General features: G+C 41.4%; 1 protein-coding gene across 1 annotated transcript in view; it reads right to left on the bottom strand.

The window, feature by feature from the left end:
- The window catches only part of MACF1 (microtubule actin crosslinking factor 1), a 332,059-nt gene that overhangs the window by 245,389 nt on the left and 72,403 nt on the right, over positions 1–14,267 (bottom strand). The gene's annotated exons all lie outside the window — the stretch shown is intronic.

Genomic DNA, 14,267 nt, shown 5'->3' with positions numbered 1-14,267 from the left:
GTTGAAAAATCTGATTTCTACTAGCTGCCCAAGGGGACAGCAGGACACTCAGTGACAGCAGAAAACAGTGCCTTTCATGAAACTAAGACCTGCTTGCAAATGAAAACTTGACATGGACATTGTAGCAGCAACTGAAAACATTTTAATATTTACAAACCAGCAGAATGACCGAAACCAAGTCCTGGCAAGATGTAAAGCAACCAGAACTCTCATATATTGCTGGTGGGGATGAAATTGGCCACTCCGGAAATTACTCTAGAAAACAGTCATACACATACTAGAATGACCAAACAATTTAAGTCCTAGGTATTGACTCAAGGAAAATGAAAACATGTATATACACAAAAACCTGCACATAAATGTCATTCAAAATAACTAAAACCTGAAAACAACCCGAATGTCCATCAACTGGTGAACAAATAATTTGTGGTGCATCCATCCAAGGGACTACAACACAGCAATACAAAAGGAACATACTCCTGATACATACAACAGCACGGATGAGTCTCGAGAGTATCAAGCTACATGAAAGAAGCCAAATACAGAATCACACATACTGTGTGATTTCACTGCAAAAGCAAAACTATAAGAACAGAAATCAGATGAGTGGTTGCCAGGGGCATGGGCAGTAAGCGGGTCACAAAGACAGTAAGCACGGTAAAGACAGTAAGTAAAGGAGGAACACAAGAAAATTTTACAAGGTAATGGAAACGTTCTATATGCTGATGGTGATGATGGTTCCATTACTATATACATTTGTCAAAACTCACAACACTACAAACCTAAATGGATGGATTTTATCATATATAAATTATATTTTAATTAATTTTTTATGTTGGCTGTGCCGGGTCTTCGTAGAGAAAGCCCAAGCGCCTCAAGGTGCAGTTCATGGGCTTCTCTTGTTACGGAGCACGGGCTCTAGGAAGCGCGGGCTCAGCGGTTGTGGCACGTAGGCTTAGTTGCCCTGTGGCATTTGGGATCTCAGTTCCCTGATCAGGGATCGAACCTATGTCCCCTGCACTGGAAGGTGGATTCTTCACCACTGGATCACCAGGGAAGTCCCTAAATTATATTTCAATAAACCTAAGAAACACATTCTAAGGCTAGAAAGAAGTCTGCACAATCCAAGCTGCGTATGCAAAGTTCTTGCAGTGCCCCCTCTTCATCTACTTTCCTATGAAGAGATACTTTATAAAACCAAGTACGGACACACAAAAACACAGATGACCCAACGGCCAAGAGTACATCTAACATCCAGGATCCTTCACTCAGAGAAGGGTTACAACCTCTTTTTTCTATCAAACTAGCTCTATTTCTATAGTGCCTTTTAAACTACGGTACATAAACATGCTGTGTCACCACAAAAAAGTTTTAAAAATGCAAACTGCTTTAATATCTGTAAAGTTATCCCCCCTTTTTTTAATAAAAGGGAAGAGTTTTATATTTGAACAATCTACTAACCAGAAAGGTTAATAAAGGGTCTTTAATGGGGGAACTAATACAATATGAATGCCTTAATCTGGTGTCAAGATCACATACAATTTTATGCTAACCTTTATTTCATTCATCAAATATTTATTATGTGCCATGCCCTGTTCTAGATTCTGGTAACACAGTAGTGAATAAAACAAAGATCTTTCCCTCATGGTGCTCATATGCTAGTAGGAAGACAGAGGAAGACAAAAAATAAAGTAAATACTCTTGAGAGTCTCTTGGACTGTAAGGAGGTCCAACCAGTCCATTCTAAAGGAGATCAGTCCTGGTGTTCATTGGAAGGATTGATGCTAAAGCTGAAACTCCAGTACTTTGGCCACCTCATGCAAAGAGTTGACTCATTGGAAAAGACTCTGATGCTGGGAAGGATTGGGGGCAGGAGGAGAAGGGGACAACAGAGGATGAGATGGCTGGATGACATCACTGACTTGATGGACATGAGTTTGAGTGAACTCCGGGAGTTGGTGATGGACAGGGAGGCCTGGCGTGCTGTGATTCATGGGGTCGCAAAGACTCAGACACGACTGAGCGACTGAACTGAACTGATACTAAAGAGATGAAGAGAAGGGAGAACCAGAGGGGAGATGTTTACAGTTTTCTGTACAGAACAGTCAGGGAAGGCTTCTCTAATAAGATGACATTTGAGCAGACCTACAGATTACAAGCCAACAAGTCACATGGCTATCTAGAGAAAGGAGGAACCCAACAAAGAAAGAGCAAGTGCAAAGTCCCTGAGGCAGAAGTGGGCTTGGTGTGTTCAGGAGACATCAAGGAAACTAGAATGACAAGCTGAAAGCGAACATGAATGTCAGGAGATGAGAACAGAGAGGGGGTTCGGATCACCTGTGTCTGTATAGGCCATATGTAAAGACTCCAGTTTTTGTTCTAAGTGAAATGGAAAACCTTTAGAGGGTTTCCTGTGAGAGAGTGATAGGATTTAACTTAGGTTTTAAAAGGACCACTCCTGCTGCTGTATTGAGAACAAACTATTGAGAGGCAAAAGCAGAAGCAGGGAAACTAGTTATAATGTGATTACAATAATCCAAGTGAAAACTAGTGCCTGAGAAATGATAACCAAGATTAGGGTGCAGTGGTAGAGATGGTAAGATACAGTCATATTCTGGAGAAATTTTTAAAAAAGAGCCAAGACTTCCCTGGTGTTTCAGTGGCTGACTCTGCACTCCCAATGCAGGATGCAGGAGTCCCGGTTTGATCCCTGGTCGGGCAACTAGATCCCACGTATCGCAACTAGGGCTTCACACACTGCGGATAAGGATCCTACATGCTGCAACTAAAAATCCTGCAGGCTGTAACTTGGAAAAAAAAGATCCTGCGTGCCCCAACTGAGACTCGACTGAGCGAAATAAATAAATAAATATTTTTAAAACTAAAAAAAGATAAAAAGAGTCATCAGGATCTGCTGATAGACTGGACGTGGGGTGAGCAATGAAAGAACAGAGTTGAGAATGACTTCCAGGTTCTGAGAAATTTAAAAGACAGAACTGCTATTTCCTAAGATGGGGAAGGCAGCCAGAGAAGCAGACGGTCTGCGGTTCACTGGTGGTTGTAGTTGCTTGGGGTGTTGTTTATTTTTTAGTGAGAGGTGGGGAATGCGGGAGGAATTCCATTTTGGATACATTAACTGTGAAATGCCTAGTAGACATTTTAGTGGAATTTTGAATATGCAATTGAATATATGAATCCAGAGTTCTGAGAGAGACCTAGGATACTGTTTTACAGTCAAGAAACTACATGAGATCACTTAGGCAGTAACTTACTTGTTCAAGTTATTTTGTCCATAGTCACAAAGTAAGGGGATAAGCTGACATCTGAACTTTTATCTGTCTGATTTCAAATCAATTTATTTTAATCACACTACCTCCTTTTGCTGAAAAGTTCTGGCAGAATCAGTATGCTAATTTGAAGCTAAACAATTTTAGATATTTACATATTTGGAATACTTCCTCTTTGTAAGACAGAGCCTATAAAGAGCTCTGCTGCTACTGCTAAGTCGCTTCAGTCGTGACCAACTCGGTGCAACCCCACAGACGGCAGCCCACCAGGCTCCCCTGTCCCTGGGATTCTCCAGGCAAGATCACTGGAGTGGGTTGCCATTTCCTTCTCCAATAAAGAGCTCTACTCAGCTCTAAAGAGAGAATCTCAATTTCAACACAAAATGTTACAGAGCTAGTGCTGTCTGTATCATCACTGTATAACACTTTTTTGCAAACTTTTAAGTATCTTCACCAAATTTTCATTTCCTAATATGAAAGCCATTTCTCTTCCTCTCTTCCTTACGCTGCTACCTGAAGCCATTGCAAGGCTGTCTTAATTGGAAAATCATGTATCATGCTTGTGCCATTCAAAAATACCTAGGAAATTTGAAGGAAAAAAAAATTCAAGGACTCAAATATCAAGATACATTCTGTATCTGCTGTTATCAGAGAAGGTAATGGAAAGCATCCAACTTAATTTATTCTTTGTAGATTTTTATAAGATAACATGCTATACCTTGGATACACCATTTTTCTACATATCACAAGTCAAAAGTTTGTTTCTAGTTTTTTTGTATATGTACACATGCACGTTTGAAGGAAGGAAAAAAGGCAGAGAAATTGCCTTATGAAAATAACGTTTTCACTCAGAAAAACTAAGATGGATCATGTGTTGTCACAGGAAGTGGTTAGAAGCTGGCAAGGGGAGTGGCTAGTTTTTGTTTTAGAGATCATTTATGATACAAAGAATAGGCCATTTAAAGACATATTCAGCACCTTCCAAGGATATCCTTTGCTAACAGTCAATGGAAAGGGCCCCAAACCAGCCAAAAACCTTGTAGAAGCAACACTCTGAACTTCATTAAGACTTGAGACCTGCCTTTCTATCAGATTACTTCACTCACAAGGATTTAGGATGGTCACCCGCAACCGTTACCCACAAGAAATCTTGAAACAGGGCAACAACCCCAAATCACGTCAGTATCTGTGACTGAGATGAAAGCAAGCCTGTGAGAAAGGAGGCTGTATGTTTTATTTGAACTGTCATGGAGTATACCTGGTCTCAAAAATAACTGACATTCACCAGCATCAGAACTTTAGCAGATACAGACTGGAAATATAAGACCCATTTAAAAGAGTGAAATCTAGAAAAGTAATGTTTACAAAAAGAGACTTACAATTTAAGATTAAAATTTTGGTGGAGAGACTACCATATGACTAATAGGATTAGAAACCATGGGTTTCTGGAAATGGGAGGTCCAGGCATCAAATCCTGGCCTTGAACGCCTGTCACCTGTGTTCTCCCATTGAGTCCAGAAGGCGAAGGATGTGGGCTTCATAGAAGCTAATTAGGAGACATCTATGACTCTGATCTCTAAGATTTGGCAATACGGTATTAAGACAACAATAAACATGCAAAGGTTCGGAATGTCTACAGAGAATTTTCTACATACCCAAGAGTCACTGAACACAATAAAGGCAGGAAAATATCCAAATTTCTTGCTCAATAACCTAGATGCCATGAGTTAGCAGCATGGTGCTTACAGGCCCAATCTGAAACCAGACTGTGCTATGCTCCGTCATGTCCAACTCTTTGCAACCCCATGGTCTATGGTCTGCCTGAAGTGAAGACGCTCAGTCGTGTCCGACTCTGCAACCCCATGGACTGTAGCCTACCGGTCTACTTGGTCCATGGGATTTTCCAGGCAAGAATACTGGAGTGGGTTGCCATTTCCTTCCCCAGGGGAACTTTCCTGACCCAAGGATAGAACCCGGGTCTCCCACACTGTAGGCAGACGCTTTACCGTCTGAGCCACAAGGGAAGCATTGCTGCTGCTGCTGCTGCTGCTAAGTCACTTCAGTCGTGTCTGACTCTGTGCGACCCCATAGATGGCAGCCTACCAGGCTCCCCCATCCCTGGGATTCTCCAGGCAAGAACACTGGAGTGGGTTGCCATTTCCTTCTCCAATTGCATGAAACTGAAAAGTGAAAGTGAAGTCACTCAGTCGTGTCTGACTCTTAGCGACCCCATGGACTGCAGCCCACCAGGCTCCTCCATCCATGGGATTTTCCAGGCAAGAGTACTGGAGTGGGGTGCCATTGCCTTCTCTGCTAAACCGTATGGGCTTCTATTATCTGGCCAGGATCACGACCTCATTCGCAGGTGGGAAGAGGGAGTGGCCAGCCTCCAGTGGACTTGGTCTGTTCTTGGAGGCAGCACAGTCTCCCTCTTGTCTGACCCCAAATCTAGAGCATCAGACCATATTCTTAATAACATCTTTTATTGATCTTGTAAGAGAAAAAAATAGAAATTTATTTATTATTTTATTTATTTATTTTTTCTTGAGTTCAAACTCAGATTCTACTATATATGGTACATTAGCACCTGTGGGCAAGTTACATAAGTGACTTCACGGAACCTCAATCTCATCTGTAAAATGATGGTAATAATAGAACCTGTCCCAGAGTTGTAGTGAGGATTAATGAGTTAGTGCACTGATGGTGTTTAGATTGTGCCTGGCACACAGTACGTGCTCAATAAATACTGTCTATAATTATCATTATTTGGAGGGACAGCAAAAAAACTATTTAATACATGTGATCACAAGACTTCTGAATAGGTCTTCCCTGGCGGTCCAGTGGTTCAGAATTCACTTGCCAATGCAGAGGACACAGGTTCGATCCCTGGCCTAGGAAGATTCCACAGGTGGTAGGGCAGCTGAGCCCGAGAGCCACAACTACTGAGTCCAAGCTTTAGAGCCCACATTCCACAACAAGAGAAGCCTGCATACTGCAGTTAGAGAGTAGCCCTTGCTGGCTGCAAATAGAGAAAGCCCAAGCACAGTAACCAAGACCCAGCATAGCCACAATAATAAATTAATTACTTAATTAAAAAAAAAAAAGAAGAAGAAGAAACAGCAGGCAGTTTCCTGGTGTCCTACTGGTTAGGATTCCAGGTTTCCATTGCCTTGACCCAGGTTCAATTCCTGGTCAGGGAATTGAGATTTTGCAAGCTGCAAGGTGCAGCCAAAAATAAGTATTAAAAAAAAAAAAAAAAGACATCTGAATACTGCTCAGACTATACAAAACCTTGGTAAACTGATCACTTACCTAACCTATCACCAATATTACCAAATCTAATTTTCCTAATCCCAGTCTCCAACCTCTTGACCCTGTTCTCATCCACTGTGAGATTAAACTCCCTGAAGCATGCACAATGCCTGGTTTGTCTTAAATGCTCAATAAATACTCATCTGTCATTTAATTCTACAGCCTGCATTTCTCACAGTGAGCAAGTTAAAAACTCTGGCTTTACAATGTTTCCCTCACTTACCCTGGCATGTATTTCCTTCCCATTTCCATAAGTCAAAGTCCCACTCCTGTGGATCAGTTTAAGCCAATCTTTTCACGGAATTCTGCCTGGTGACTCCCTCCATCTCAGTTAGATGTAAACAACTTCTGTGCACTTATAATTTACAGGCTTCTCTCTTATGACATCTAGCACTTTCTACTTTATAATATAGCTGTGTATATATTTTTACTCCACTAAACTTTCTGAAGCTAAAGTCGTTCTCCTACATAAAATCTCATCACTAAAGAACTACTCATGAAAGGAGTGGATGAACGAATGAGAAGAGCAAGAGGGTCTAAACAGCGCGGGGAGGGCCATGAATTAAGGGGGAACATACTGGAAAAAGCAAAACTGGACCCAACAAATCATCCAGATTCCCAAAATACAACATCTATTTTCACCACAAAAACACACCGGAGATCAAGTGCCCAGAAAACTATTCATCTTATGGCAGGAATAACTCAACATGCTCCTCTGAATAGGCCGAGCAGATAACATACTCTAACAAAGGAGCCGAAACACTTTTAACAGTGAACTTCCAAATCTCACTGAGAGATTATGAGGAAAATGTTACTTTATTGATTCAGAAATTCCACTTCTACGAATCTCTCCAGATATGAATTCTGTCCAGCAGCCAAACTCTCCCCAAGCCCCATTCTTTTCCCTCTTTCCAGAACTCTAACACAATCTTCAGCCAAACCTAGACCCAAAATCTGACTTCATGGTTTCTAGCTGTATCTTTGGACCAACTACTTAATCGCTTTCATTCTTAATTTCCCTGTCTGTAAAATGGGGATAATAAAATTACCTCTTCACAGTGTTCCAGTGAGGATGAGGTGAGAAAAATGCATGGACTACTCCACTCTCAGTGAGCACTATATATTTTAGCGCTTACTGAGTGCCGAATATTCATGCATTTTTCTCACCCTCCTTAAAGTTAACTACTGTTGTCATTGTTCCTGCACTAGAACATTTTTTCACGTGCTCATGCTCATGTTCAGTTTCTCAGACGTGTCCAACTCTCTGCGACCCCTTGGGCTGTAGCCCACCAGGCTCCTCTAGAGGTCCATGGAATTTTCCAGGCAGGAATATTGGAGTGGGTTGCCATTTCCTCCTCCAGGGGATCTTCCTGACCCAAGGATCAAACCCACGTCTCTTGCATCCCTAGCACTGGCGGCAAATTCTTTACCACAGAGCCACATGGGACCTAGCAAAGCATCAAATCATCTTCAATGATGATTGCATGGCCAATGCAAGGAGGTAAGTCAAGGTATTTAACAGCTCTAAACCACCAACTCAATTAATAAAACAAAATGGGCTTCAATGGCTCTGCTTTCAAAAGGAAAACGTAAGTGTAAGAGTATTAGTCAACCTTAATATCCATATCACCATTTTAAATAATCCCTTTCTTTGGCGTTCTGTTTTCCCCAGCAAAGTAAAAATAATAAGATCTAGCTATTAAATTTTTTCCAGGGTACTCTGAGAGTCAGTATCTTAAATAAATGGAAAAATGTGATTTAAGAATAAGAAGCCCTGTCTACAGGGGCTGTTACTGAGTTTTGCCAAGGTTGTTATTTTTGTCCAGAAATATCTGTCATTCCAAGTAAATGCACATTGAAAGAGAGTTAGCATCTTACTTGTATCCCACCTAAATGCAATTTACAAAATGCTTTTCCAAATAAAAACAATGGTCTCAACGGGAAATGTCTTTTAGTGTGGTCTGGCTATGAACATGTGATCAACTTGCTTTCCTGAGATGCCAGAAAATCCAGAATGCAGAAGCAGAATAAACACGGAGCTGACGGAGGGGTCAGGAGCTCCACAAAGGCCTACCTGGGCAGGCGTGGGAGTGTCAATAGGTAGCAACATCCAAGCCTCAGAAGAGGAGTCTGGGCCAAGATAGGAGGTAGGTAAGAGAGACCAACTTAAACTGTTTATCCATGGAAACCAAACTTTGCACATAAACAAACAGCTAATTTTAGATCTCTGTGAGACAGCTGACCACATCCCGGCAGTAGCTCTAAGTGAAAAAGAGGTAGAACTTGCCCCCTGAAGATGAAGACAGACTTACTAGCTTCTTTCCACTTATGAATCCCTGGAGCCTGCTCTGGACTCTAATTCAAGACAAGAATCATTTTAGTCTTACTCAGGAGAACCTACCATCAGGCTCTGCTTACCTTCTAATAACCTTCTGCTCTCATGACCCTTTACCAGGGTCCCAGGACCAAAGTCAAATGAAACATGGCTAACAGGATCTCCCCTGACAGTATCACTTCATAACGATGTGACCCTGGGGAAGCCACTAACGTTCCTGAACTTGGGTTCCTAATACTTATAATGTGTATATAAATACCTATTTCTCACCATTGTTCATAAGATTAAATAAGGAATATATGTGAAGTACATGAGTACATATCAGATGCTTTAATAAACTATTTTATTCCCCTATTTCTTGTCATTGTCTTTAAAAACTGCTCTTCAAATCTTACTCATAAAATCAATTCCATCTCAGGACTTCCCCTGGAGAGCCAGTGGTTAAGACTGCCTGCTTCCAACTCAGGGGGTGCTGGCTATTTTTTTAAAAAAATCAATTCTATCTCAACCATTGGAATAATCTCCTCTTCAAACAATTAATGTCCACAAAGTTCACATCTTTCGTTTCTGCTCTAAAAATAAAAAAAGTACTCTAAACAATAAAGATAAGGAATCTGATTGGTCTATCATGGGATTAGATAGTTCTCTCATTTAGAGTTTAATACCCCAGTGACCCCTACTGGACAAAAACAGATACAGATGACTAAATTTTATAACTAAGAGAGACTCTGTGATTGCTTGATTCTAGTGAAATCCTCACACACAGAACTTTATTATACAAGCTCAAGCTTGCCTCAAAACCCATATACACACATAACACAGAAGACAACCATGCTAAGTGCAGTCAGCTCATTCCTTTCACAGGAGACACCATCACCACAGTTTGGCTGGCTTACTGACTACCGAAACTGGATGCCCGGTATTCACAGCTTTCTGATGAGTCCTTATAGAGAAAAGAGCAGGCAGAGAAGGAACAGTCACTGGCACACAACCCCTACCCCACACTACCCTGCAATTTTTCCATTCCCTGAGCTGACTCACTCTCAGCTCAGCCCAGACTCCCTGTCCACAGCCAGGGCCACTGTGTGCGCCTGGTGAGTAATGCATCCTCCCAGCTGCCTCTGACTTAACGAGTAATAAAAGGAAATGTGGGTAACAGTTTTAATGGAAGAGAACACACACCCCGTCCTGGAAACAAGCATAGTTCCTTTCAACTCCCTGCAGTCTCAGAGCTATAGTGAATTCTCTCCAATGACAGCCAGGTGGCAATGAAGAAACAGGCAAAGGCAGAAACACCAACGAGCACATCTAAAATCTGGGGACCACGGTCCCCAGATTTTTTCTATTTTGGATGAAACCAAGAGTAATGGACATGAAGCAGAGCCCAGCCCAGCCTACTGGTCAGCTATGGTTCATTCCACCATAAGACTGCTTCTCTAGCAACAGCTCTGCCCAATGGAGACTGCAAGCCAGCCCCAGCATCAGACCATCTGCTATCCTGCAGCCCTATATTATGAGGCAAAGCACTGATGAAAACCAAATCTGAGGAAAGGGAGCCTCTGAAGTGCCTGCCCGTCCACCCTCAGGTGCCCAAAGCGGGGACTGAGGAAGGGAATGGCATCTGGCTGTCAGTTAGTGACTGGCATTCTCGACATTCAACAAATCCTTAAAAAGACAATAGTTACTGTTCAACGTTAGCCCAATAGATATTCCGAGAGCTTCTAGCCCCTCAGAGGTGGTGATCCACAGAGCTATCTCAAATATTTTGGAAATGACTGCCAAGAGCTAAATAACTCAGGGAAATTAAGGAGGACCTTTGACACAATTTACCTTAAGGATACTTCAAGCAATAATCCTTGACGTATTTTCAAACAGCAAAACTTGAACCAGGACTCAGCTAGACTGGGTTGCCCCCTACTGTATGCACTCTACTACTGAAGAAGAAAAAGAATCACCCCACATACATCATAATCACTCATTTTTAAAGAATTTTTCTTGAAATCACAGCGTTTTTCACTTCAGCTGCTTATATCCTTCTCACCTGTAATCCATGGTTTCCTAAGGCCTTGGGGAAAAACTATTACACAATTCAGTTTTTTACAAAATTCTAAATAAATATTCAATAGCCCGATTTGTCAAAAACAAAAATCAGAAAGAAATTACCTATGACAAAATTATGTAATTACTAAGACCAAAAGAAATGAATAAAAAACTTCAGCAAGAATGAAACAGAAGGCTTTCCTGGTGGCTCAGTGTGAAGAGTCCTCCTGCCAGTGCAGGAGACACAGGTTCATTCCCTGGTCCGGGAGGAACCCACGCGCCTCGGAGTAACTAAGCCTGTGTGCCACAACTACAGAGTAGCCCCTGCTCTCTGAAACTAGAGAAAAAGCCCAGCAGCAACAGCCATAAGAAAGAAAGAAAATTTGGAAAAAAAAAAAAAAGAATGAAACAGAAAGTGCCCTATGATTAACTCTGAATAAACCAGAATATTTAATTAAGCATGTATCCTATTTTATTACTACATCTAGCAGTTTGAGAGCTAGACAATGAAGTTATAGTTCCATTTCTGTCTCTAGCTTATTATGTATCACACTGGATCTATTTATTTATTCATAAAATGAGTTGATATTCTAGATCTCTAAATTTTTTCCCAGCTCTAAAATTCCGCAGTACAGTGAAATATTTAGTTGCCTAGGTTCTATATTAACTATTACCAACAACAGAAATTTTATAAACCAGTCTTGAATTTAAAATATCAACAGAAATTTGATAAACTAGAGAGTGGAAAGATAAATGGTCACTAATTTAAATTTCAGCTTTCTCTTTCTGCTAAGTGCCTGCAGGGGGCCGGGGACATGGCAACCGGTGCTGCAAGACTCCAGAAAGGCTCAGGAATTGGAAGCACTCGGTACCCTGGAAGGCCTGGGGGTGGGGTCGGGGAGAGCTGCAAGGTGAGGTGGAACACAGATTGGTTGAATGTCTTCAGGCTCACCTGAGGTCAGAAGTGAGGTACCTCACTGAAAACAGGAGCATTAAGTGAAATTTGACATAATGAACACAACCCTCCCCCGTGTCCTATTGCCCTGCTTGGCAACCCCTGAGCTCTGGCTGCCAGGCTAAAGAGGCCCCAGATAAGGAGACTGGCCAGGGAAACGGACCTTCCCTACCCAGTCAATCATTACAGCATACCAGGCAACAAGCCCCACCAATCAGCTTTTTAGGGGCTAACTCTTAATTATGAAGACCACCACGAAACTTCAGACATAAGAGAGTCTCTAACATGAAAGACAGAGACCACATGAGCAAACAGAAGGAGCTTGAAGCAAACACAGACGGTACTGGAAGCAGAGGCCGACACTGACGGGAGGTGGTAATTACCACCGTCAGAGCCCTAAATGGTGACGTTGCCCTAAAACAAGAACAAGTATATAAAAACGCAATATGCAGAGAATAAGGGGGAGATGCTTAGAAATAAAAATTATGAGAGCAAAAATAAACACTTCAAAGAAGAGCTGGAAAGTGGAGCTGAAGATCTTCACCATAAATCTCAACAAAAACAGAGACAGAAAATATACAGTGAGGGGGAGAGGACAGAAAATCAACAGTGGAGTCCAGTATCCAACTAACTGAAGTCAGAGGAGAAAATGGAAGAGAGGAAATTATCAAAGAACTATAACTGAAAGAGGTGCTTTCAAATAAAGAAGACCCACAGAGAGCCTAACTCAGTAAGTAAAAAAGATCCTCGTCACTGCACATCATCATCATATTTCAGAATATCAGAGATAAAAATAAAATCCTAAAAGCGATTAAAAAGAAAACAGATCACAAACAAAGGTTAGGAACCAGAGTGGCACTGGACTTCTCAAGAGCAACACTGAAAGCCAGTCATTTGTAACCTAGCACTCTACACCCAAAACTTCCATTAAATGAAAAGGAGAATAAAGACATTTTCAAAAAAGCAAATTCTCAAAGATATTAATCTCTCAAGGATCCTTTCTCAGGAAGCTACTCTACGATATATTCCAATGAAGAGATGCAGTAAACCAAGAAAAATGAGTGCATGAGATCCAGGAAACAAGGCAGCCAATACAGAAGAGAGGCAAAGGAATTCCCCAGTCTGATGGTAAAGGGGAGACTCGGGGTTTTAGCTTTATAAAAAGCTACAGCTGGAAAACAGAAAACTCGGGGTGGGGGGGCTCGGAGATGTCTCCAAAGGAAACATTGAACCAAAAGATTATTTGATATGTTCCAACATACTGAGAGTTGCCCCAGAGTCCCGTAGGAGAGCATGGAGATAGGCACATAGAATGGTAAACAAATGACAACATAGGACAATTGCTAATTCCAGGAAAAAATTTTACAAATTGGTCAAGAAAGTAAATGTAATTGTAGAAAACTATGTGCCTCAGCTTTAAGCAACTTTACATAAACACCGAGTACCTAGCAATGGTAATAATACGTGACAAGAGAAGCAACGGAGAAGGCAGGGGTGAAAAAACTAAACCCAAATTTCCTAGAGCAGAACATCAACGGATAATGTTTAAAACTGAAAATTCAAAAATCACTAGTACAAGATTATATTTAATTAGTGGAAAATACTGAAAGAATCAGCTAAATGACTTAGAAGTAGTTCTCACAGGCAGGAAGGGATAGAACAGGAAATGACTTTTGTTAGAAACTTCATAGTAATAGTAATATATGACCTTTTAAAATAAGAACAAATATAATTTTGATAAAAACAATTTTATAGAAAGTTGGGCTGGATTATGAGAGGTCTTAAGTGACAAGATCAGTTTGGATTATATTCTACAGGTGATAATGAGCCCTTAAAGGAGTCCTTTTCCTCCCCCACCAAAAAAACCAGAGCTGTCTGGAACCTCAGCTCCCATGTGGATTCCTTTAACATTCTGGTTAACTGGCATGTCAGAATAGTTCTTGCTTACCACTGGCTCAACCTCATGACTAAAGGCCTTGAGCTCATAACCAAAGGAAGAGAGGACCTGTACATACTAAGGGACAGATACACAAAGAACATGTTCAGGACAAGACTGCTGCTTCTGCTCAGTGAGTCAGGTGGGAATTTCTGTAACACTGTCATCACAAATTATCCTCAGGAAGCTCCCAAATCAAACCCACTCTAGAGAATATTTTCTCTGGCATTTCAAGTTAAAAATCTACTCTACTGACCTGTTATTTCATGGAGTGATAACAGAGAGAAGCAGAACTAGCAGGGAGGAGCAACAGTGCTAACCGCGGCCCAGAAGCCCAGCGCCCTTCTCTAAGGAAATCTGTCTGATTCATGTCCTTCATACCCTCCTCCAAAGATCAGTTTC

The sequence above is a fragment of the Moschus berezovskii genome, chromosome 4, assembly GCF_049115385.1.
Source record: "Moschus berezovskii isolate FMDL1 chromosome 4, NW_MosBer_1.0, whole genome shotgun sequence".
NCBI classification, from domain to species: domain Eukaryota; kingdom Metazoa; phylum Chordata; class Mammalia; order Artiodactyla; family Moschidae; genus Moschus; species Moschus berezovskii.
This window is presented reverse-complemented; position numbering and strand designations above follow the sequence as displayed.